The sequence below is a fragment of the Cuculus canorus genome, chromosome 24 (genome assembly GCF_017976375.1).
Source record: "Cuculus canorus isolate bCucCan1 chromosome 24, bCucCan1.pri, whole genome shotgun sequence".
NCBI lineage: Eukaryota > Metazoa > Chordata > Aves > Cuculiformes > Cuculidae > Cuculus > Cuculus canorus.
In genome coordinates this window covers 1,879,594-1,904,169 of record NC_071424.1, presented here as the reverse complement: position 1 = coordinate 1,904,169, position 24,576 = coordinate 1,879,594, and the positions used below count along the sequence as shown (strand labels likewise).

General features: G+C 46.5%; 1 protein-coding gene across 2 annotated transcripts in view; it reads left to right on the top strand.

Moving 5' to 3' along the window:
- PLXNA2 (plexin A2) overlaps window positions 1-24,576 on the top strand; it is a 409,422-nt gene that overhangs the window by 145,745 nt on the left and 239,101 nt on the right. For both annotated transcript variants that reach the window (XM_054087653.1, XM_054087655.1), the window contains one exon: window positions 1,286-1,459. The gene's annotated coding sequence lies outside the window, so the exon portion shown is untranslated. The remainder of the gene's footprint in view (window positions 1-1,285; window positions 1,460-24,576) is intronic.

The following is a 24,576-nucleotide window of genomic DNA, read 5'->3' as shown; positions in this document are numbered from 1 at the left end:
GAACACAGCTGTTCTCCCGTTGGCCTCGGGGAATCATAGAATAGTTTTGAGTTGGAAGGGACCTTAAAGATGATCTAGTTCCAACCCCCCTGCCATGGACGGGGACACATCCCATTGCATCAGGTTTCTCAAAGCCCTCTCCAATCTTTAAAGCATGCGTTTTTGTTTATCCTTTGGTTTCTATAGGCTGTGTGTACCCTACACACATCATCAACAGCCATTAATGTCTTTCATACTTTGATTCCATAGAAACTACCTATGCCAAAAAGCTCAGTGTATTTCCTTAAACAAATCCAGCTTAATAAATATTAATGCGCAGTGTCCTCGCTGTACATTAAGTCTGGATCGGTGTAGCTAATGCTTTGAACGGCTGATAAAATTGTATTTAAATATTTTATGCAGAAAGAGATCTGTAAGGAGGATAGCGTGTACATGAGACAGCAGGCGCAGGTATCGATGGTTGAACTCAGGGATCTTAAAGGTCTTTTCCAAGTGGAACCAGTGTGTGATTGTGTGATTGTTGCTGATCCAGCAGGTCACACATCAGCACTGTGCTCACAAACTCCTCTCCCAGGCTCCTTCCCTCTCTCAGTCCTTCCCATCCAGTTGTTCGTGGTGCTTGTGCCAGCTGCAGGGTCGCTGTGCCTTCAAAGAGCAAAAGGCGTCTGCCGTGTCGGGAAAGAAATCCACACTGGAGCGGGGATGCCCCCAGCTTTCTGCAGGGCTCCCTTTCCCTGCCGCAGCCTCTCCTCGCGGCTCGCAGGGGCTCCTGGCAGCAGTGAGCAGTGGGCAGTGAGTGTTGTCCTTTCAGCCTATTGGCATTAACGTGGTGGAGGCTCCCCGTGACTTTGCCCTTTTTACCTTCCCTCCTGCGGCGCGTGGCGAGCGGCAGCGTGCCAGGGCTGGGGGCCTGGGAGCCAAGCGCGGGGCGCCCGCTTTCAGTCACGCTCTGCAGTCGGCACCTTGCACAGCTACCGCGTGTGTGCTGCTGGGTTCGTCCCTGGGCTAAGCTGGGGGATGCCGCCTCGTTTTGGGGAGTTTGTTTCCTTCCCAGTCACTTGAGGTTTTGCAGGCGATCTCCCCAGCGGTGCACCAGTACCCACGGCGGAGAACCAAGTAGCTTTAATGTAGTTTATCTGCCCCAGAGCAGGGCTGCAGCTCAGCTGCCGCCTCTCACCCGATGTGAAAAGATGCTAAAGACAAGAAGATGTGTGCAGAACGCGAATCAAAGCAGGTGCTGGGGTTGGTTCTTTCTCTACATCCTCGCTGCTCTTCTCTGTTACAGGTTTCCATGGCTGATCAATTTGCAGTGAAGCTGAGCAAAGGAGGAGGAACCCTGGCTTTGACTCAGGATAACCCGGTGCCACCGTGGGAAACACAGGCTGAGCTTTTCTCTACACCGGGAACCACCAGACAGGTTTGGGTGTGTGGGAAGAGGCCAGCAACTGAGAGAGGTCAAGTAAGTGGATATTTCTTGGAAAATATCACCTGGTAAGAAATTTCAAAGGCATAACTCAGTGATCCATGGCTCTCAGAGCTACAGGCTTAGCTGCAGCGTTGGGACGAGTCCTTGATGTCCTAAAAGTACACCACAAGGATTACAAATGAGTGTAAGCACAGGCTGCGTTTGTCAGCGTGTTGGGACAGGACATACGCAGCGATGCACTCGTGTTATCACCAAAATGTTCTTATTAAGGTGCCCTGTACTCTGCAATCCCTCTCTCATTTCAGATCCGTGTTGAGGATTTTCCCCTCTGTGATATATTCATTTCAAATATTGACTCACCAGATTCTGTGATTGATAGAACTCAAACATATTAGTCTTATTACATCTCATATACTTTAATTAACTTCAGCAGGTGATGTTAATCAACTTGAATGCTGGGATGTGAAGCAGCTAAGTAAATGAAAGGGAGATGGAAAAATATCTCCGTACATCATCATCCGTGTGTTACTCCTACTCCCAAGCCAGGCACATTAGAAGCTGGTATTTTTGAACTGAAACGTGTACATGGGACTTTTGATATCAGGTTGCTTTAGTTTACGTTAAAAGAGATGGTCAGAAAGTACAGTAGTTATCAAGTATGAAGTGCTATGTAAAGCAGTGATGTTTTAAGCCAGTGTCTAACTGTGGGTAGTTCAGTGCAGGTTTGTGTCTCTCTAAGGCAGTGTGTCAACTCAGCTGTAAGCCTCATCTGCCAAAATGTCGTGTTTCTGAGGTCAGCGGATAATGGGGAAAGCAGAACGAGGCTGATGTCCCCAGCAGACAGTGTCTTAACTGACTTTAATCACCATCTACAGTGCTTTAAAAGAAAATACAAGGTACCCCGCTGCCTTGGAACAACATGCACTCACGGGAAATAGGACTTATGTCTTCGAATCATGGAATGGTTTGGGTTGGGAGGGACCTCAAAGCCCATCCAGTTCCACCCCCTGCCATGGGCAGGGACACCTCCCACTGGCTCGGGGGCTCCAAGCCCCATCCAACCTGGCCTGGAACCCCTCCAGGGATGGGGCAGCCTCAGCTTCATGATATTCCTTAATTCCATTATCATACAACTGTGTGTTCCTCCCAGCCACATAAAAATGCTACCAGCATTTAAAGTCTCGCTAAAGTTTTAGGGTTGATACTGAAAGAGATTTTGGTTCCTGTATGAAAAAGATAAGTGCCTTGGTCTACAGCAAACATTTCCAGCAGGTGATTCGTGTCTCTCTTTGGGGGATCCACTGTGTTCATTAGTTGATGCACATGGTTTAATAGATGGCACATTTGATCAAATAAGTGATATATTATCATTTTGGTTCTAAATGAACGATTCATTTGTCCACTGCATAATTTCCGCACTCTTGAGTGGCAGCACTCGGTTCAGCAGGCTGCATGTCTATGAGATTTTAGTGAACCTTACATAAGTATCGGCACTAACCATACATCCTTGAATGGCCAATACGTCCTTGATACTATTAATTCTGCGCCGAGAAGCACTTTATATGGAAAATCTAATGTGAAACATATCCGATATGTTATGCAAATGGTGTTGACTATTTCTAAACTTGCAAAGTGCACAAACATGAAAATAACATTTGCGATTTATTTCGATTTTAACAGTCTTTTCATACATGCAGTATTTAGTAATCGCTATAAAACACCTTGTCGTGAAGTACCCTCCATCCTCGCACAGCGTACACCAGGGACTTGCTTCACCCCTCAGTGAGATGCAGCAGGGTGTGAGGCAGCAGCTGTTGGTACACGCATGGATCCGGCAGCTTTGGCCGGGCTGGGATTTGACAGCTGTTCCTACAAGGATCCCTCACCCAGCCCAGAAATGCTGTTACTGCCAGGCTGCTTTCACTAACAACATCCTTCATCGCGGCATGATGCACTGCTCCATAGCAAAAACTGAAGGAAAACATTGTGCACAATCACTGGCACAAAGCTCCGTAGGGAGGTGTTCAAGGCCAGGTTGGATGGGGCTTGGAGCCCCTGATCCAGAGGGAGGTGTCCCTGCCCATGGCAGGGGGTGGGACTGGGTGGGCTTTGAGGTTCCTTCCAACCCAAACTGTTTTATGATTCTGTGGTTCTGTGATCAAGCAGAGATTTGTGTAGTGATGTTCCACCAGCGCCTTCCATTTGACTCCTAGACATGACTCCTCTTTCTCTAGCTCGCAGCATATCACAGATCTAGAAGATGTGGTGGTTGTGGGATTGCATCCACCGCCCTTCATCCCAAGGTCCGGGTGTTTGGTAGGTGTGAAGGAGCTCTCGAGAACAAAAGTGTATTGATGAAAAGGGGAAAAGATTACAGAGGTGGCCCGAACCGAACAGTTCTGATTTCATAGAATCACGGAATGGTTTGGGTTGGAAGGGACCTTAAAGCCCGTCCAGTTCCGATCCCCTGGGACACCTCCCACTGGCTCAGGGGCTCCGAGCCCCATCCAACCTGGCCTGGAACCCCTCCAGGGATGGGGCAGCCACGACCTGCTTTGCAGAGGCAGAGGTGAGTACAAGGTTTACTCTTCCCTCACCCCCTGGGCAGCCTCCCTGCCACCGGTGGGTCACAGCCGCCCTCAGCTGCAGCTGCCCCTGCGAGCAGCGTGTGGCACACAGCGATGCCACTTTGCTCAGGACAGAGCGAGCTGTCCCCCGGCTGCAGATGTGTCAGCTGGAAGTTCGATGGGCACAGAGATCGCCTGTCCTGGACTGTGGCCAGGATGCTGGTTGGAGCCAAAAAAGCATCTCCCTAAGACAAACGGTTCCAATTTAGCTTGTGCTGCTGTAGCCAACCGTACCCAGCCCCATAACAACATCTCCTCTCCATCTTGCAGCTGTATAAATCATTCTGCCTTTAATTACTGAAACATGGTATTACATACATACAGCATAGAGTAATCTCGAACAAATGGAACTGTGCCCTGAAATTAATACTTAATCTCCTGTTTTGCTGGGGTTTATTTTTCACTCGCTGAATGCTGTGACCTTGTAGCGCATCCCGTTCTTGGGACTCTGCTGCACATTAGAAGCTGTTTTCAGGAGCAGAAATTGTGTGGGAACCCTGGAATTTTATAGCAGTGAGATTTAATTTAGATAGCAGAGGCTGATCATCGAGTCGTCTTTTGTACGATGCTAAACTTCCCACGTTAACCACCAGCAAGCAGCAAAACGAATGCATGGCACAAGGGAGACGTGCTCTGATAGACGTGGTGGCACCAGGATCGCTCTTCCCAATGGAGCCACGCGTGTTCCTTAGGCCAAGGCTTCCCGGTTCCGTGGTGTCGGGACCCTGTCTGCAGTTGGGTGGGGAGGCTGCTGCCAGCACAGCCCGCGTAGGGCAGGGCCAGGGGCTCCATCTCACCGTTGTCGTGCTCTTTCCAGCGCGTCACTTGATCTTGTGCCATCACCTTTATCACAGCAACCATCCTTCTCACTTCCGCAGCTTTTGACCGTCCATCCTTCTCTAGAACGCAAACTTATCTGAACAAAGACTGTCTTTTCCTGTGTGTATTGAGAGCATCTGGCACCAATTATGAATCAGGCTTCTAAGTGCTTAAAAACGATAAATGTGAACCGAAATGGCCAAGAATCTTTTTTTTTCTCTCTTTCTCTACACAGCTGGGTGAATTTCTGCCATCTTGTTATCATTAATGACCTTGGGTTTGGCTTTGTGATTTATTTAACACAAATTTAGTGGGTGCAAAAATCAAGTTAACTCTGATATTGCCATAGGAGGTGCTCAGGGCCACACAGAAAACATTTGCCATCAGTTGGCCTGGGAGCTGTCAGTATTCCAGATAGGTTTCACTTCAGACCTGAAGTTCTGACCATTCCCCAGGTTTAACCAAACTTTTTATTTCTTTTCTTAATCTTGGTAATCAATAAAACGCAATTGATTTGTACAGGCATAAATCATAAGTGCCTCAGTGCTTGGAGAGTGCCTCGGTAATGAGGCTGGATGCTCTACTCTTTGTTTTGCTACATGAGCTGTTTGTCACATTGAAGAGGCTGCTGTGAATGACTCACTTCACTTCGAAGAGAGCTTTATTTTCACAAACCATAATTCCTTTTCTTGCAAAAACATGTCCCTGTGTCTGCTCCCCGCCCACCCCACCGACATCCTGGTGGTGTAATTTAAATCATGTTCTGTGAGGACTGTGACCACAGGGTACCTGTCCCTCCTCCGCATCATTTGAGCTGAGTTTCTTGCTGGGTAAATGCTGGCAGGGCTTTTGGCTGCGTGCACACAGGCACACGCTGTCCCAGCCCGTCGCTGGAAGTGCTGCTATCAATTATTCCTAAATGAGAGAAGAGTTGGCAACACTGGCATAAAGACTATCATGGCTTTTCCACTCTACAGATACAGTTTATTCTGTGCAACAAGAAACAGCCTCTTCCACAGGTATAAAGCCCAGTATTTTCCTTCCCTGCTGCTCGTAGGTCATCTCCAGCCTTCTCCTGGGGGCTGGTACCACTGGAGCCCAGCGGATGCTTATGGCAGAACTGCTGAAGGTCGGTGCCTTGGCAAGGAAAGCGGCTGCTCAGAGGGGTGAGGAGTTGCGGAGCTAGATGGGATAGAATCGCAGAATGGTTTGGACTGGAAGGGACCCCAAAGCCCATCCAGTCCCACCCCTGCCATGGGCAGGGACACCTCCCACTGGATCAGGGGCTCCAAGCCCCATCCAACCTGGCCTGGAACCCCTCCAGGGATGGGGCAACACCACTGCTCTGGGCAACCTGGGCCAGGGCCTCCCCACCCTCACAGCAAAACATTTCTACCCAAGATCTCATCTCAATCTCCCTTCTTTCAGCTTAAAGCTGATGTGAGGCTGTCATTTTGCACAGCTGGAGCTGGCTGGGGCCACCGGAGAGGCTGTGCAGGGCTGTGTTTGCTGCCGGGCGCACCAGGCGGCAGGAGTTGTTCCTCATTTACACCCTGTTCAGTTGCTTTTACAGTTTGGTTTTACTGCAGCCGGAGGAGAGCCATGGGCTCGGCTGGTATTTAAAGCTTCGTATTATGAAGCCATTCGAGTGATGTAATTCCCTGGAGGAGGTGGAAGCGTATGTAGCCTTGAACTCCTAGAGCTGAAGCTGTTTGTGTACATCCCATTTCTGAGCTCTGCTCTATGGAAAGCAGGTCAGCTGCTGCTCCTGCTCTACAAGCATCTCGTTAGCTCATTGAGCTGGTTTCTTGCAGTTTTCTGTCACCGTGGTAGGACTTTTGTCACCGTGAGAGCTGGAGAAGCCGGCTCTTCTTTTGAAATTCATTTATATAAAAAGTAATATTTACCTTGTCTGGGATCTTCTTCTTGACAGTGACTTATATCTGATGTTTCAAGAAATATGCAAACAGCCCTGCAGTGTCTCTAGCCTGTCAGCAATATATGCAAGAAAATTGCTTTCTGACCTCCATCATTTCATAACATGAAGCATGAGGACTCATAATCTCAGCAACTGGATGTGCTACAGTTCCTGAAGCTGCAGATTCTCGCCTTATTATTATGGACAGATTGGACGCCAAATAGTTATAGCTTAATTTAAATGTCCATTCTAATCTTTACTCTTTACTTCCTCTCCAGCTTTTAGTGAAGTAAACAATCTATTTGCGAAATGAAATGCTTAAAAGAAAATACGAGGGGTTTTCTACGGGGAAATTTAGACCTAGAATTATTTATATTAGACGGTCAGAAATTGGTAGTTGTTGGATTTGAGAAGTTAAAAGCTTTTTAGACAGCTTTCTTTTCCTTCAGAACATAAATATAAGACCAGAAATCAGTTTGTCTTAATGTCTCGTTGACAGAAACTAACAGTCTTATGGCTTTGTGCTAATGAGGAGTGGATAGGAGGTATACATTGAGTTTTAGCTGGCTGGTTTGGGGGGGGTCTTATGTTTATCTCCACTGCATACGTCATTCACAGCAACACATCTCAGCTCTAGGTGCCAGGTTTGGGCAGTTGCCAGCTTCATCCCAGCTCTGTTGGTTGGTGGAGCCCCGTAGACCATGTTCCCTGCTCTCTCCACTGCATACGCAGAGGCTCGTTCCCCGGCACCGTGGCTCCTTTTCCTCATTCCAGTTAGCGCGGAGTCTACAAATGGATTTCTAGGCCTGCTTTGATCAATACTTATGCGCATTATCCAGCACGTAAACAATAAGGACACATATCTTCAGCTGGTTCCCCTGCCCTCTCCCCTCTGGGTGGCATTTCAATTCCCAGGCACTGCCTGTTAGGTACCATTTACTTCATATCAGGTAAATTCTGAGGTCTGGATGAACAGAGCTGAATAAATCTAACCAAAGACCTTCCTCCTTTCCATTTTTCTAATCAGGAATGTTGTCATCTTCTTTGACAGATTATTAATGCTACACACAAGCATGTAATAGAGATTGTGTTTTCTCATTCAGGGATTTTTGTCCTGATAAACAGACTGGCAGAGACAAGTTACCCCAGCCGCTGCGCAAATGTTTGCCTTTAAACTCAGCCAAATTCTTGAGAGCCCCTGGCCCCGCTCCAAAAGTCCTGTCATCGCTCTTGGCTCCTCCTTTGCAATCCATCAGCAGTGACCCATTGCCCTGGCAGCTACCAGAAGAAATCTGGCATCTGGTGCCTGTTTCTATCCCGGCCCGGGTTCTGGTGTCTTTCTCTTATCTCTCTGTCTGGCTTGAAGATGCTGAAGCAGAGAGAGATCTGTATGTTGAATTCAACAAACTTTGGGTTATGCTTTTCCTTCCTCAGATACGTCCTCTTTCTGTTTATTTTTGACGTTCCTTTGTGTAAGGGAACAAGAATTAACCTTCTCTCTGTTTACTCTATATCTTTATTCCCTCTATTCTACATTTGTCTTTATGGATTGTTTATTTCTAGCTGCTTATCTTATATATTCCTTATCCTCAGCATTTTTTCTATCGTGAGACAGCTTGTGAGGGCTGGAAATGTATGAAACGTGAAGCATTTCACAGCTAGGTCAGCAGTTTGGTTAACCTGGTTTAGTGGTGAGTAACAGTTATAAAAGTCTGAGCTTTTGGGTTGGCGTTGACCAGGGCTCTGGACTCCACTTCGCCAGGGAGGAGATGGTTTAGGTTGTAATAGAGAGGAGACCGTGGCAGGGTTCAGGCTTTGCAGACGTTGCTGTCTCGGGGCAGGTCCTCTCCTCCTCCTCTCCTTGCCATCCACCTTGCCGAGCTCCAGGAGACCTTGTGAAGTGTAAGATAGAGCAGGCTGATGGTTTTTGTCACCCTTGACAGCTCGGGTAGGAGTAACCAAAGCACAGCTGCGCTCTGCAGAGCACGGTGGTGGTTATGGTGACCCAACACCTAATGGATCATTGCCCTTCTGGTGACCCTGCGCTACCCAACAGACTGGGAGCGAGGTGGGTGTCTCCTTCATCACTATGTGCTTTTTTTGCTCAGGTAACAGAGCCAATATTATCATGTAATTAGTGCTTGTGTCATTGGCTAAAGGTGTGCACAGAGCAGGGGGCAAGGATTGGCCTCTCCCAGCAGGACATCATTGCTCCCAGCTGCAGCACCTCACCCCCAGCACTCAGATGACCATCAGCTGGCTCTGCTTTGAAATACCCCCACCCCGAAAGCACAACTCTTTTTTCCCTGGATCAGGTCAGAGCTGCCAGCTGTCGGCAGAGAGGTGTTGGGCAGGAGCAGCCTCCTCTGGCTGGGGCTCTCCTGGGGGGTTGTAGGAGGTCCAGCAGGAGATGTGGTTCTGGTAGGGCTGCCTTGGTTTTGGGAAGCACCAAGCTTCAGCGGTGAGTCCGGAGGCTGATCCTGCAGTATGAAGACTAAAAATAGACTATGAGGTGTGAGCAATGGGGAGAATGCAGGTGAAATTGTGGAGTCTGTAGCCAGCAACAGAGTCCGGTGCACAGCCAGGAATGCTCATCCTGCAACCCGGGGCTGCTGCTGCCTTTCACCACTGCGAAAACCACCAGGAGACAACAGTGCTGCGGTGGTGTTGTGCCTGCAGCAGGTTCCGTGCGAGAGGAGAGCGGCTCTGGCACAGGACCCCACGGCTGCTGGTGAGTACGAAGCCGCCGGGCTCCGCAACTGTGTTTTCTGATAGGATGTATAAGCTGCCTTTTTTAAATTATTCATTCGTTTGCCATAGTTTGTTCGGTTTATATTTAGTTTGACATGGTCTAGAGGTTGGAGTAATTTTCTAACTCACTGAATGATCTTATTTTACTCTCTTAAGCACCTTCTCTGTCACACAAAAACAATTTTCAATCACGAGTACAAAGCACCTCCTTGCAGCTGATGGACTTTTATTTCCTGTGAATATAATTTAGCAGCGCTGGATACATTTCATTTAAATAAATTTGCATGGCGAGGCCAAGTTAGCCTTTGACTTGGGGTGAACCAAACTCCTTTCCATGCAAATCCTTACAGGAAGGAGTGACCCCGGCAGCATCCAGGTTAAACGCGCTCTTGTGTGATGGGGTGTGCTGTGAAATGCAATTAGAATATTTCTGCCTCTCTCTCTTTCTTGTCTTCTGTTTTTATTTAAAGGAAAGTAATTGAAGTAAAGCATTTTTTTCTGTGCTCTGAAGGGGTTTTTTTGTTTGGTTTTTGCTTGTGTCAAGCCACGTTGCACGGTTCGTATTGCAATGGGAATTGCCCTGCTGGCAGTGACAGCCGGTGAGCCCGGTCAGAGCTCCTTCCCCGGGTCAGCCTGGCAGAAAGCGCTGCCATAATGCCACTGTCCTCCCCAGATTCTCCTCCACTGAGTAATTTATTAATTGCAGCATATCCACCGGAGAACAAAACCTTTGTTTGGAGTGGCGTGGGAGGAGAGTTTTCTTAGGAGCTGAGCGCAGTGGGAATGAAAAGAGTTGGGAGGAGAGCAGTAGTGGTTAGTTTTCATTTCTAGATTTTAATGTGTCTCACAGAGGAGAGAAAGGACCATTTTGCAGATAGAAAAACTGAGATGTGGGCAACTCGGTGAAGGTCAGATGAAAAATGAGTCACTGCTCGTGATCCCCAGGGTGTCTGCTAGAGTTTTGCTTCTCCTGTTCATCTGATTTTCTAACTGTCAATTACAGCTTGAAAGAAATGTTGAAAGAGGATGAAATTCTACAGCTGATGTTGTATAGGAGGTTAGATGCAAGAATTTCAGTCTACTTTGGTCTCAAAAATCTACAAATTAATGAGATATCACCCAGTCTTAGATGGAGTTCAGAGGTTCTTGATCAGCCCATCGCATGGTCACTCTTGGGAGACTGGGATTAGGTTTCCGAAGGTGCACTTAGGTGCTTTCAAGGAATATTAATTTTAAATGTTTTCAGAGAAATTATTCATACCGGGGTGGTTATGCCCAACCACAGGGCAAGAATGGCATCCTAAATTAGCAATTGGTTTGTTACCATTGATGTCTCATCAGTAGCAATGCAATCAGAACTGTTGATAGTTGGGGAGAACCCTGAATGACTGACCTTCTGGTTTAAAAAAACCGCTCCCAAAGTGTGTGGGAGAGCAGATGCATCTGAGAAAATCAGGTCTTGGTTGTGGAGAGTCGGAGAGAAGAAAAACTTGGAAGGGAAGGAGATTTGTTCAGGTACTTTTAGCAAATAATTTGCTGAGCTCACAAGCGTCTGTGCTCTTCAGAGGAGCACTTAGTGGTAGTGGATGTCTTTAAAAATGGCTTGTGTGTTCAGCACCTCCTGCCAGAGAGGGTTGAGTGCCTGTCAGTAAACACTAAATAAATCATAACAATAATTAAGAACCTGCCGCTTTCTATCAAGCTTTGCATTTGCTTCGCTTTTCCAAAGCTGAAGAAGACAGTGGCTGTTTGTGGACCACGTGCCTGTGGCTCTTGAGTGGAAGGGTGGACCAGGTTCTGGACACACTGCTTGGCAAAACCCCCTGATCAGAAATACCCTTGTGAGGGCCAAGGAGGAGAGAAGCTCTTTTTCCAATGCCTTGAGTTGCCAGCAGGATGAGTTTCAGCTCCCACTGGTTTTACCTGATGCTAGAAACCTGAATACCTTGAAATATCTTGAACGCAGCACTCTGCCTTTGTCAGGAGTTTTAAGCTTTACCTGCTAACCTGAAAATTCATGTTGCTTATGATGTGGAACACTCTAGATTCCTATTGTTTCTAAAATCACTTCAGGTAACTCCCTCTAGCTGTGTCTATAAGTCTGGCTAGGGTTCAGATTCACCAGTGTTCCCTGCTCAAAGGCATGCCTTCCTTCTGTGCCGGGGAAAATGAATTGAGGCTTTCAGAAGCAGAAAATGAGCAGCCCGTGCTATGAACCAGCATCGCAAGTGCTGATCCTCCTTGAAACCACGATGTGTTCCAACTGTTCTGATTTCGTAATCCACAGCCTTTCAGTGGGTCAACCGCATGACCCTTAAACTCGGGGGGGAACCAATACTGTGAGTTTAATCTGCCTAAAACTGGCTAAGTCTGAAATACTGAGTCAAAAATGAAATGCAGCTTATCTAATGTGTATTGATTCTTCTTTCTTTTAAACGGAGCGAGTCTAGGCAACGCGGGGTTTCAGGAAATGTCTGGGATGAAATTCACTTATTCTTTTGTTTGCCGGGAAACACGAGTGATAGATTTGTTCTAATTTCAGTGCTGCGTCCTTTCTATAAGTTCAGAGAAAGCAGGAGTGTTTTGAATCCAAGAGGTAACGTTGGATCATTTCAAGCGACTGCTTTCTCAGAGCTACTTGCCTTTTCTTAGCTTGCTCAAGCAAATGTGTGGGAGTGACTGAAATCATCATGATTTGTTGGTTCACCTGAGCAGAAATTAGTTTTACGCTTCCAAGAAGGGGTAAATTAGGTTGTGTTGCCACTGATGCCTAATCAGTAGCTGAGGGTGTCCAAGTCGGTGGGTAAAGGTTTGTTTTGGAAGCTACTTATTGAAAATCGGAGTGAAATGTCACCTCCTAAGCTGCAGCTGTGAAAGTTTTACCCTTTCTGAGTGAAGCTGGGAGAGGTCCTGTGTACTTCAAGTGGTTTGGGGGTGTTTAGCACTGCACTTTCTGATACATCGCTTTCCTACAGCCCTGAGCCCCAGCGAGGCAGTACCTGCGTGGGCACAGACTTAATGTGAGTTGAATTGCAGGGAAAGAACTCCTCCAGTCAGGAAACCCTTCCAACAAGGGTTTTGTGTGAGTTTTGTCTCGTGCTTATTTGAGAGAAAATATTTGCGGTTGCTGTAGCCAACCTTCACAAGTGCCAGATCAAATAGCTCCAAAAAAAAGAGAACTAAATGACATTAACTCTGAAAACATAGGAAAAGCAGGGAGTTCTGTGTTCTGCAGGTAGGCACAAACCTGAGCCCCAGCCCAGCTAGAGACCAGACAAAGAACTGGCCTAAGGTTCATGGCCATCCTTGCAGAGCCTTCCAATGCACAACGGTGTGTTGGCTCGCACCTGGTGAGATGGGATCCAGAGCATTAGTGACCTTAGTACTCACCAAACCCACAGGGGAGTCCTGCTCAGAGGTAGTTTTGTAAAGAATGCTTCTAATAAATTGGGTTTCTGCATAGAAAGATAAAACCTTGGAGGATATTTTTGTTCCCCTTCATCGCTCTAACCTTGCTAAATGCCATTTGCTCCCCTGCAGGGCATTTGTTTGCAAAGTCTTGGGGGTGAGATATTTCTTCCAAACTCTATTCAATACACAGAAGCAGAACAGATGATGAAATATTTTCTTGGTGTTTATTTCTTTTCCTATTTCTTCCTGTGCTCTGTGTTTTCCTTTAAGAATTCCCCATCTTACCCCCATATCACATGCAGTGATGACAGATGTTTCCAGTGGCAATCCGTGCTCACTCCAGTGATGTATCCCTTTCCAGAGCCATCACCCACTAACTACCTGTGCCCTAATATACTCCGCCTAGCCTGAAGCTGAAGTGCATTAGACTGATGGGGATCAAATGCAGAGGCTGGATTTGATTCAAATTCTGAATCCATGCTAAACTGAGACTGGTTTTTGTCTGAGCTTTTAGTTAATGCATTTAATGAGGAAAAAATACTGCTGCAGTGGCTGCTTTCATCTGTACAGCAATGAGAACCTGCAGCAGTACAGAGATCTCCTTGATACCTGAGTGGCCTGATGAAATCAAGTATGTCTCTTTTGAGTTTTCCAGTCGTTGCGAGATGTAAATCCAGTGCTAGGCTATGGTCCAGGCAGCACAGCTGCTCTACAGCCATCAAACACCACATTCAAACAAAAAAACCCTGGGCTGGTGCCTCCTCAGCCTGAAGGTGTGGTTCTAGCTTGGTATACAGCGTGGCTTTTCCATTCCCTCCTCTCGCAGAAGCTGGAGATATCCCCTTCCTTCTCCTGTAAGGGGTGTCTGAACCAGTGTGTGAGTCTTTACTACTTATATTTAATTTCTCTTGATTCTCCGAAGCCTCAGCCCTTGCAGAAGGCAGCAGGGATGCAGTTTGTGAGCTCCTTTTCCATGGGCGCTGCAGTCGGTCCAGCCTGGTGGTGGGTGCAACAGCACTTGGCATCCCACACCTTACCCCGAGAGCCCCTCTGTTTCAAAGCCTGCCTTTGACAGGTTCAAATCTAGATTTATTTGTTGAGCTCTCAATAATTTATCCTGGTGCTGGCGAACCAGCTGAACTGGGAACACTTGGGAGAATAAACAAATAGGCAATGAGAAATTTATGCCTCTACATAAACTGTCAAATCCCTGGGTGATTTATATCTGTCTAAATACAGCTGTTAATTGTTTGGCTTCTGTTAGGCTTTCCTTCTGCTCATGGTGGGGCAGCAAAGGCCCTAAATAGGGTTTGTAGATCAAAGATCAGCTCGAGGGTTTTGCCAGGGTGAATGGAAGGCTTTGTTGTCTGGTGTGGAGAAGTGAAAGCAGACTGTGAACAGGCATGGAAGGTACATGTTGCGGTGCCTCTGTGCTTCAGTTCCCTGTCCAAGAGGAGGGGATTTCTTCTGTTCTTTGATTCAGTCAGAGAATCCTAGAATGTCCCCAGTGGAAGGAACCCACAAGGGTAATCAAGTCCAACTCCTGTCCCTGCCCAGGACATCCCAACCTTCACCCCAGTGTTTGAGGGCCTTGGTCAAACGCTTCTGGAATATTTTTGGGCTCAGCGCTGTGACTGCTTCCCTGGGAGCTGCTCCAGTGCTCCACCACCCTCTGGGGGAAGAACTCCAGTCTTTCTTGGGGTCGTAACTCTAAAGCGTTTTGCCTCTTCCCTTCCTTTCCCTGATGCACACAGGACCCCCGTAGCTGCCCAAGAGCTGCAGGGCAGAAATATCATGAGCTGCCTCTGGAGCAGCGCGTGTGGGAACTGGGTAGCAGTAGAGCAAGAATGTCCAAAATTGACCAAAAGCTGTTTGGAAATGAATACTAATCTTCTCATCCTCTTTTGTGCTGCCTCTTGGCAAATCTTGGAGAGATTTCCTGTTCGTAGCTGTAATATTCATCAACAAATCTGTCCCTACGACACTTTCTCACCATCAAAGAAGGCTTAAAACCACAAATACCCACCAAAAAAAAAGCCTGTTTCTGGAAAGATGGGACAAGGAACATTCGATTTAACAAATCTTTTATATCCTAAAGATGTTCGAGCCAGTGACATTCTGCAAGTATCCATGTGGTGTACCGAGCAGGCATCTCCTCCATTCTGAAACACAATTTTAGTGTTTCTTCTGGAAATAAAGATTGCCCTTCCACACCCTCAGTATTGTCTCCTTCTGCAGAAACAAATGCCTCTTAAAAACCCTGGAAGCTCAGCAAACTAAGAAAAATCAATGAACTACTTTTTCCCCACCAATATCTAAATAGGCATTTTTATGTGTTTTTATCCCGCTAGCTGTTGAACAAAAGGTCACCGCTGATTTGACGTCAGGTTTTATAACCCAGATGGCTTTCAAAAAACCCACCCAGAAATGGCATTTCTTTGGCTTTTCTTTTATCACAGGGTGAATAAAAAGTAAGAGAAACACATCAATGCATGTATCGCTATGCTAAGTCCTTGCAGCGGCTCCGTAGGAAAAGTCAAGTTGTTGACAAACTCCGGGTACAACCACATCAATGAACTCGTATGGTGTTTGGCAGAGTGGCATCAGTCTATAAATCATGGAGATTTATGGATAAATATTGTAGAAACAATAACCTTTCTCCTTCTAATATTCACCTCTTGGCTCACGTTGTAGCAGTGGATTTCTACCCTGAGCTGTTCCTTGTTTGCTGTCAAAAGGAATCTGCTGGAAGCGCTCTCCAGTTTAAGCCAAAATTAAAGAGAATCGGGCAGGATGGAAGGAGAAACTGGAGGAGGAAGCGCCAACCTTACTGCAGTTCGACTGTTCCCACTTCATAACAATTGCCCTAAATGGAGTTTTACATGTGTGAACAAAACCTTCAGGGTTTGTTACCACAGGGCAATGATCCATCCCGATTATAGGCAAAGGTGGTGTTGTATGAGCTGAAAAATCCCTGGAGGGAGTAACTTATGCGAATTCCTGTTTCTCTTGTCATTCCAAGCAGTTTCCAAGGTTTCATATTTGGGAACGATGTGAAATATCATCCTCTGAGACAAAGTGAAGTTGTGGTACCAAAATAGTGTTGTCCTGGAAGGTCTTGCTGTTAGACCAAGATTTTCCTGATGTGGAGGATTTTCCCCCAATTCAAACATCACTGTAGAAGGACAAAGAAGTAGAAGAATTGAATCAATTTACATCTTTTGGCAGGCAAGTGTAAATCATTGCAAGGCAAGAAAGGCGTATGATAAAATACGTTGTTAGCATGGAAGGGAAATGGGTACAGCAGCAAAGAGGTGGCACAAAAGGTAGGATGTGCTGGGAAGGCACAGCCAGGACCATCTGACGGCGTAGGAAGGAGGAGACTCCGTGCAGTCAAACCAGAGCTACAGCTGCCACAAAGAAGAGTTTCTTCTGGGAGAGAAAATCGATTTCTGAATTTTTTTTATTGCTCTTACTGAAATTAAAAAAAAAATCGGCAACAAGTTATAGCATTAAAGAGATTAATGAAATTATTCTTTGCAAAAAATCCATTTGTGACATCTTAATGTGTCCTAAATATAGTAGGCTCTGAGATGCGCCTCTCGTTTACCGATGGAGTCGTTGATATTCATCATGCTCGTGATGGGCACGTGGCAGCCCTGCTCAGGACAGGCTCCCTTTAATATGATTGCTCTGTGTGGTGGAAAAAACCAAGTTTAATGTGACATCATCAATCTAAGACCACGAATGGGATAGATTTTCTGATTACGAGGTTAAGTGATGCATCAAGAGAGAGCAGAGCTTGGCCATTGCTAATCATTTAAATTTGGGAAGACTGAGGACCGTGACATTATTGGCTGGCATTAAAGAGCAGCTCTTTGATACCGGCCATTTGTATATGTCCTTTCTTCTTCATGACTATATTTATTATCCAAGCAATAGGAAAATAGGCTTGGGAAGCCATTCGGTTTAAGTTTTTGGTCTTTGGTTCTGCCTTGCTGGTAACAGCACTGCGATGTAACCCAGGAACTCAGGGAATGTTCGCACAGGATCAGTCCAATCTTGCTGTAACCGTGGGAGAAGAGGGAAGGCTGTTGGGCAGAGAAGGAAATCTGGCACTAGATTTGCAGATCCTGTTACTTGTGGGCTGATGAACTTCAATGTTTTCAGTTAGACTTAATCTGTCTTAGGCAAAATAAGGGTTCAATCTTCTCCAGTACTGATGTGAAGTGCTGAGCCTCCTTGGATATCACCAGAAGCTGGAATTTCCTTTTGGGAACTGTAGGGAAGGAGGTGCTGGGTTGGGCTCTCTGGATCTGGGTGACTGAAGTCCACTGGTAGTCAGGAAGATGCTCAGATGAGGCTTTAGGCAGATCCTTGGGCGTTCATGTTCCCCTGTGTGCAAACCTGTCTGCTCCAAGCAAGGGGCACCCACAGCCCCTCCATCCCGCACAGCTCGGCTCCCGGGCGCCCCTGCAAGCGGGAGTGGTGCAGAGGGCACCGGTCCATCGCCTTTGTCCTGTAGGTCTCCCACCCCAGGACAGCACGTCGCTCACAGGGCAGAGGGGGACCTAAAACCCATCTTAAGTATCACAGCCACTATTTGCCAGGCTGAAGGCTCTGAGGATTAGATCTGACAGCCAGCCTAGAAAACCTGTGCAAACCCTCCTCCTCTATGAGATGTTCCGGGCTTTGATAGCTTCAATTTTTCATTTCAGGGACTTATATTGATTGCTTTAAGAATTGCACGCATGTACACACAGGGAGTCCAGGAAAATCAGAGCAACTTTCCCAACCAGTTGCATCCCAAAGGACTGGGAAGGATTGACTTTCATGCGTTTGGCTTTCAGGCTATTCACATCTCAATCCCAACAATTTTCTTTCAAGAGTGTCCACTATAGTCCACTTAATTGTATTTTTTAGCCTGACAGTGGAGGAGATTTGTTGGTTTTACTGTCCAAAGAAGACACAAATCTTTCCTTCCACTTTTTTTCCCTTGAGTTGATAATATAGTGAGTGAATTTCTGACCCTAAAAGCCATAAAATATCACATTGTTGAGCCCAACAGTGTAGGGGAAAGATTAGTTCAGGGAGGGATTTAAAGACTTGGAAGAGAGGGCCTGGCTGTATATTTTTCTATTTTTTTTTATTGGGTAACGATTACTCTTGGTATAACTTTCCAATTTGGTTGGGACAGTTTGCTAGCTCTGACTTTGCTTCACCTAATAACATGGAAAAATAATCCCAGCGTGGGCATTAAAAAAGCATTCTTTCTGTATTTTCTTTGGCTCCAAGTTTAATAGCCAGATATATTTTACTTGCCCAGGTTAGGTATTCCAACGACATCATTGTAAATTGGGTTGAAACCACAATTTTGTACTACTTTGTCTGTATTTGCAGTTTTATTTAAGGCTCAGATGTTATGAAATAATCAGTTAAGATATGAGGTTTTATTTGCAAGCTATGCCACACCTCCCTTACCTTGGAATGAAGATTGTGAGATACAGGTCCCAAAGGTGCTGCGTTGTTGAACAGCAACACAAAGACAATTATCTCATGATCTAATTATCTCATGATCTAATTACTTTGTTCAGCGTTTCATAAGATGAAGAATTAAAGATCCAGCCACTGAAATCAGTGAGGCTTTGTAGAATCACGGGGATGGTTTGGGCTGGAAGGGATATCAAAGCCCATCCAGTCCCACCCGCTGCCATGGGCACGAACACCTCCCACGGGATGAGGAGCTCATGGTAGGTGAGACGAACCGAGTCCTAGAGATGACAGGATGCTTCTTGCATGAGGAACCCACAAATGGCTTTGACAAATTCAGAGCTTCAGATAGCGAAACTTTTCAATGCCTTGATAAAAACATAAAATATACATTTCCATGCCTTTAGAAGCAAAAAGCGTGGCAAAGATGTGTTTTGGCCAGAATATTTTGTGCTTAAACTGATCCAGCTCCACGTCAGACCTTCTCTCCATTCTTCCTAGCTGACCGAGGAACCTCCTTTCATAAACCGCTTTGCCTGAAACGCCCCTGCATGCAACCCGGTAAAACCAAAAGTAAAGTTTCCATCCACTTTATTTCTCGAAGCAGAGACTAAGCTCCTCAGGGGGACAAAAATTGGGGTGCTCAGAGCAAGCAGGGCTTGACCCTTAAGTGCAGCGTTGCACACGTGGAGTTGTAATAACATTTACTGGGAATAACTGTTTATTCCACTCCAGCAAAACAAGCAAATAAAGTGCCGATGGTGGTTTGAAACTTCATACGCTGTAATATTCCTGTAATGGAATGCTTTTAGAGAGGAGCCATAAAAATAAATTGGAAACTGCTTTTCTGCTGGATACAGCTGGCATAAGCACCATCTGAGCAAACAGGATAACACAGGGCTTAACGTAACATCGCTGGTTTTATTACTCAGAAGCGACAGGTCTTATAATAGTATAAATTCACTTAAAAAATGGCCTTTTTTAGAAGCCCTCTGTGTTAATTCTGAGCTGTATAATTACAGGTCTTTTTATGATTTAGGTTAGAGACCAATTAGCTTTCTTCTGAGACTCTTGAAAGACTCTTCGTTGCCTTCCCATGCAGGTCTCGCTCTGCTCTGGATTTATACACACAAAGCAGTAAAGTGAAATTGTTCATAACCAAGGGAAGCGAGTGTATCTGTTGGCTTGGCTTTAAGTACATTTTCTAGAAGATGGTTGTCGTAAGAAATGAAAATTAGCGGGAAGGCACTTGCTTCTGTAAACCCAAGTTCATAAAATAGTTGCACGGTTCTTGGGAGTCATCAGTGTTGTGCAGCCCTCCTGGCTGTCCCTTGTGTCGCTCTGCTCTGGTCTCAGGCTGACTCCATTTCCCTCGTGCAGCCTTATGTGTCCCATTCCCATCCCGGTCTGAGCATATGCCCGCAACTGGAGTCATCGAGTCTACCCGAGATCGCGCTTGGAGTCCCATGTCCAGTTCTGGAGTCCCATGTCCAGTTCTGGAATCCCCAACGTAAGAATGATTTGGAACAGGTTCAGCCTGGAGAAGAGAGGGATCCAGGAAGACCTTAGAGCTGCTTCTGGTCCTGAAAGGGGCTCCAGGAAAGCTGGGGAGGAGCTCTGGGTCAGGGAGTGCAGGGATAAGATGAGGGGGAACAGTTTTCAGCTGAAAGAGGGGAAATTGAGATGAGATTTTGGGAAGAAGTGTTTTGCTGTGAGGGTGGGGAGGCCCTGGCCCAGGTTGCCCAGAGCAGTGGTGGCTGCCCCATCCCTGGAGGGGTTCCAGGCCAGGTTGGATGCGGCTTGGAGCCCCTGATCCAGTGGGAGGTGTCCCTGCCCATGGCAGGGAGGTAGAACCAAGTAATATTTAAGATCCCTTCCAATTCAAATCATTCTATGATTCATTACTACCTAATTCTCTTGCCACTTTCTTTACTAAGCAGCTGCATTATACTTTATTTTCCTTGCCTCGTGCTCCATAGTACTTGATGGTAATCATAATTTGTGTTGTTCTTTGAATTCTAACTAAAGATGACTTTTATGTCTACATTAAGGGAGTTATTTCATCACTGCAATGCAGGGTTCTCTGGGACAGAATTCCCTGGCCGTTTAGCAGTGTCTACACACAACAACTCTAGGCATGAAGCGACAAATCTGCTGTTAATATATGATTAAGTAGTGCAAGGGGTTGATAAGGTCACCGGTTCAAATATAACACAAGCTGGAAGTTGAAGTTATTACCATTTGATGGCCTTTTGATAGTCTGTGTAACATCAGGATTGCACATCTTGCACAGCAATGGACTTTCTCTAGGGCTTAGGGCTTAGTTCTTCAAAGCACAGGATGTTTTCAGATGTGCAGAGTGGTGGTGGTCCTTTAGTGGTGAGGCCACACTTCAGTCTTTCCTAGTGTTGTAGAACTAAAGTCAATCGTTTGCTCTTTTCAGAGGCATAGTTCTGGTCTCTCTTCTGCTGTCTTCTCCATAGCTTGCATCGCTTCTGTGTACGAGCAGGTTATCATGGATATGTCGACACAAGGTAGGGAAACGCAAGCATGCTGTACCTTCTCTCCAGGTGTTCTGATCTGGAGGCCACATTGTCATGGCTAACCTAAACTAAACTCATTTAAACCAGACGTACCAAGGGAAGGTTCCTGAGGAAACCGAATCTCTCTTCCTCATCACCTTCCGGACCTGGCAGCAGAGCAAACCCACCATCACATCCTTGTGATGAGAACGGCCGTGGCCCTTGAGCAAACACGAGCTGGCTGCAGGGAAGCACAGAGCCTTCCTGCTTCCCTTTATTGCTTTTAATCGGGTGTGCAACTCTGGTGATTGGGTCTTTAATATGTGACAAACATCTGATCTGTTCCTTGTTCCTCAGGCCTGTCCTGTTGCCTTTCTTGTTACAGCAGAATGATTACAGAGCATTTTGTCAATAATCCAGCAAACCCATCATACGGGCGATCAATGGGAGCTGGTGGTGTCCAAACTCGCCTTAGCTGTGTCTGAAGAATGCCAAGGGGAGGGATATCGCTTTGCCACTTATCAGGAGACATTCCCCTTGCAGATATTCCTCTCTGTCTCTTTTGTCTATAGAAAACCTATTGTTGCTGATTGGTATCTAGGAGCTCTGCATAAAAAGAAATCCCCTGAGTCTACTCCTGCCATCCATCAAGTCGTTATATGATTAGGGAATTGGTGCACAGGAGCTCTGGACAGGACTGTGTCCCATCATGTAGTGCAAGCACAGAGCTCATCTCCCACGGAGCTGCAGCAGGCAGGAGAAGGTCATTGTGTTCCATGGTAAAGGTGTTGGAGGGCTTAAATTAAGCTGGATGCCCAAGATTCCAGATCCCTGGGAGCAGCACTGGGCGCTTGCCGAGTGTGCATCCCTTAGAGGCTGCACGTGGCAGAGGGGTTGGAACTGGGTGGGCTTTGAGGTCCCTTCCAACCCGTTCTGTGATTCTGTGGAGCTGTGGGATGGGACCCACTGGAAAGCATCCTGCTGGCTTTTTTTTGCTGCTTTGTCGGAGGTGCTGATCTGGGAGCAGAGTTGCCCATAAGAGAAATAGTGAGACACCTCCAGAAGGTAATTGACTCGATCTGTAGCCAAATAGCTTCCAGTGATGTTTTTTCTGATGACTCCACAGCTATTAGCTATTGGATTTCTGACTTGGTAACCTCAGTTAAGTGCTCCAAGTGGGGTAGGACTTCTCCAAATCCTTATGGTTCCATTTTCCCTCTTTAATCCATTTATGAATCCATGATCTTGCTGGCGAGGGATCTTTGCAAGGCAGGGAATGAAGACCCAGGGAAGTGGAGCTACAGCCTTTCAGTTCGCTGATGATACCGTGCCACGGTGTCCCCGGTGCCCGGATCGGTGACCTGTATTCCCTACCCGGCTCTGTTCTGCAGCCCTCCCATCTGCACATCTGAAGACGAAAGCTCCGATAGTATCTCCAGTGTTTGTGCTTGTGGTTTAACTTAATAGAAATGAAAAGTACAGAGGGAAAGTAGATTTTGTTAGCAGGTAACTCGTAGAGACTTGCAGAAAGCCCCACCTGACACGGGGTTGCTGAGATGAGTGGATGTTTCCCAATGCAGAGGGCAGGAAGGAATTGTCTCCATTTGGTTACCTTGCTCAAAATCCCCGTGTTTGCCACTGAGGTTTTTCTTCATTGACAGTGTGAAGAAGGTGCTCAAGGCTTGGCTGGCGTTCTAAACCCCTTTCTGTCGGTGCACTCCTTTGTCCTCGCGACCTCTTGCCCACCATGGTGGAGGCAGTGACCTCCTGCACGTGTGCTGCTGAGTAATCCTCCTGCTTTGATGTTCTCTGCAGGTCAGCTCTGCTCCTTCTGGTGGGTTTAAAGGTTTCCAGTATAAAGTCGGGGCACCACTGGTTCTTTGGGGTCCAGAGAGAACTTGCATAAAAGGATGATGCGCTGAATTTGATATCCAGGGAAGCTGTCCAAGGACAAAGCAGTTTGACCTAAATTCTTCCATGTAATGGCAGGGCTTACAGTAATGATTTCTGCCTTATCTGCGTGAGGGGGTTATGATTTGCAGACGTCAAAATCCTTAATTTAGTGAATGCAGCTCTAGACTTGGGAGGGCAGCTAAATAAATAAATAAAATTTGTCAATGCAGAGTAATACACTTGTGCATGTTTAGCAGTAGCCAGACGACTGTATATCACAGCGAAGAATAATGTCACAGTTTGGAATCAGATAAATTGCAAATAACAATGCAGAAAACAAGTGAACCTTGAGGATTATCAGCAGCCAGAGTGGATGAGGTGGCTGTGAAAAGGCATTGTTTGGAAGAGAGAAATAGAGACCAGTAAGACAGAGGGGGGGGAAAAATTAGGGAGGGAAGAGCAGGCCATAAAGCTGTGATCAAGAGCAGGAGAGATGATAAAAGGCCATGAACAGCCCAGAAAAAAATATTAAGAAGCAATAAAATGCAGCATCAGTGAAGATAAGATGATAATTTGTTATTCTCAGCAGAGCCATTTCTGCAGCCGGGCTCTTTCCAGACTCTGCAGCCTTACACCTCGTGCAGTGATTTACACCTTGGCAGAGCAGGAGGAGGCTCTTCCAACCAGCTGGGAAGAGTATTTGTGTGTGTGTTTTGAGGGGAGACTGTCTAGTTCTGTCAGAGCTTGACCTTATCCCTGGAAGGGCTTGAAGGTCATTTCCAAACTGCTCTGGCTGATAAGGAGTTGTTGGACTTGATAATGCTTGTGGGTCCCTCCCAACTCGGAACATTCTGTGTTTCTAGGACTTTAGTGCAGAGGAGAATTGGACCCACTTTCCTCTTGGAAAAACGTCTTGGAAAGGCAAGCGGGGGACCCAAGAACCAAACACGCTGTGACAGCTGGTAGGAGAGGTGGTACCAATCCACAGAGATGTGAAGAGCGGTGCATCCCTCACCAGCGATGGCCTTAAAGTCAGGTAAAGGGATGTTTGTGGTGTGAAGGCAGCTGCTGTGGGCGCCTGCAGTGCACTCCCGGGGCGCAGGGAGTTCAGGCACAGTCAAACCCTATGGTTAGAGACACCTTTGACTGAAGATAAACTAAAATGTCACTGGACTTGGCTGACCTTTAGAGATGCGATGCGAGTCTGAGCTTTGAGCGGTCACTAAGGAGCTGCTGAGTGCGAATGTACCCACGCTACAGGGCAGGGCCACCTCCAGGGGTGTGGGAACCAGTCAGAGAGATGGACTGGGGAGTCTGGGAGAGCCTGTGGGGCTGCGAGGGAAGGGAGCCGCCTGGAGCTATCTCTCAACCCCATCTCTGCAGCCTCTAAGTGGCACAGGCATTGTTCAGCAGTTTTCAAAGATGCTGATAGCAATGATACAGATCCCTGGTACTTATTAAGCTGATGGCTTTTAAATCCCAGCTATAATTAAATTAACTGAATTTGTTTTCTTTTTTTTTTTTAAAAAAAGATAATTCTAAGCGCTCCCCAGGAACGTTTAAAAGGTGAGGGAATTGCCTGCAGGCCTAAATAAGCATTGCTGCAGATTGCATCCAGGACTGGTTCACCAGCTAATGGCTGAAGTTGCAGTTAGGAAACTACAGAGGAGAGGGAGAAGAAGGAGGAGGGATGAGCTTCATGGCTGGGGAGGGTTTTGT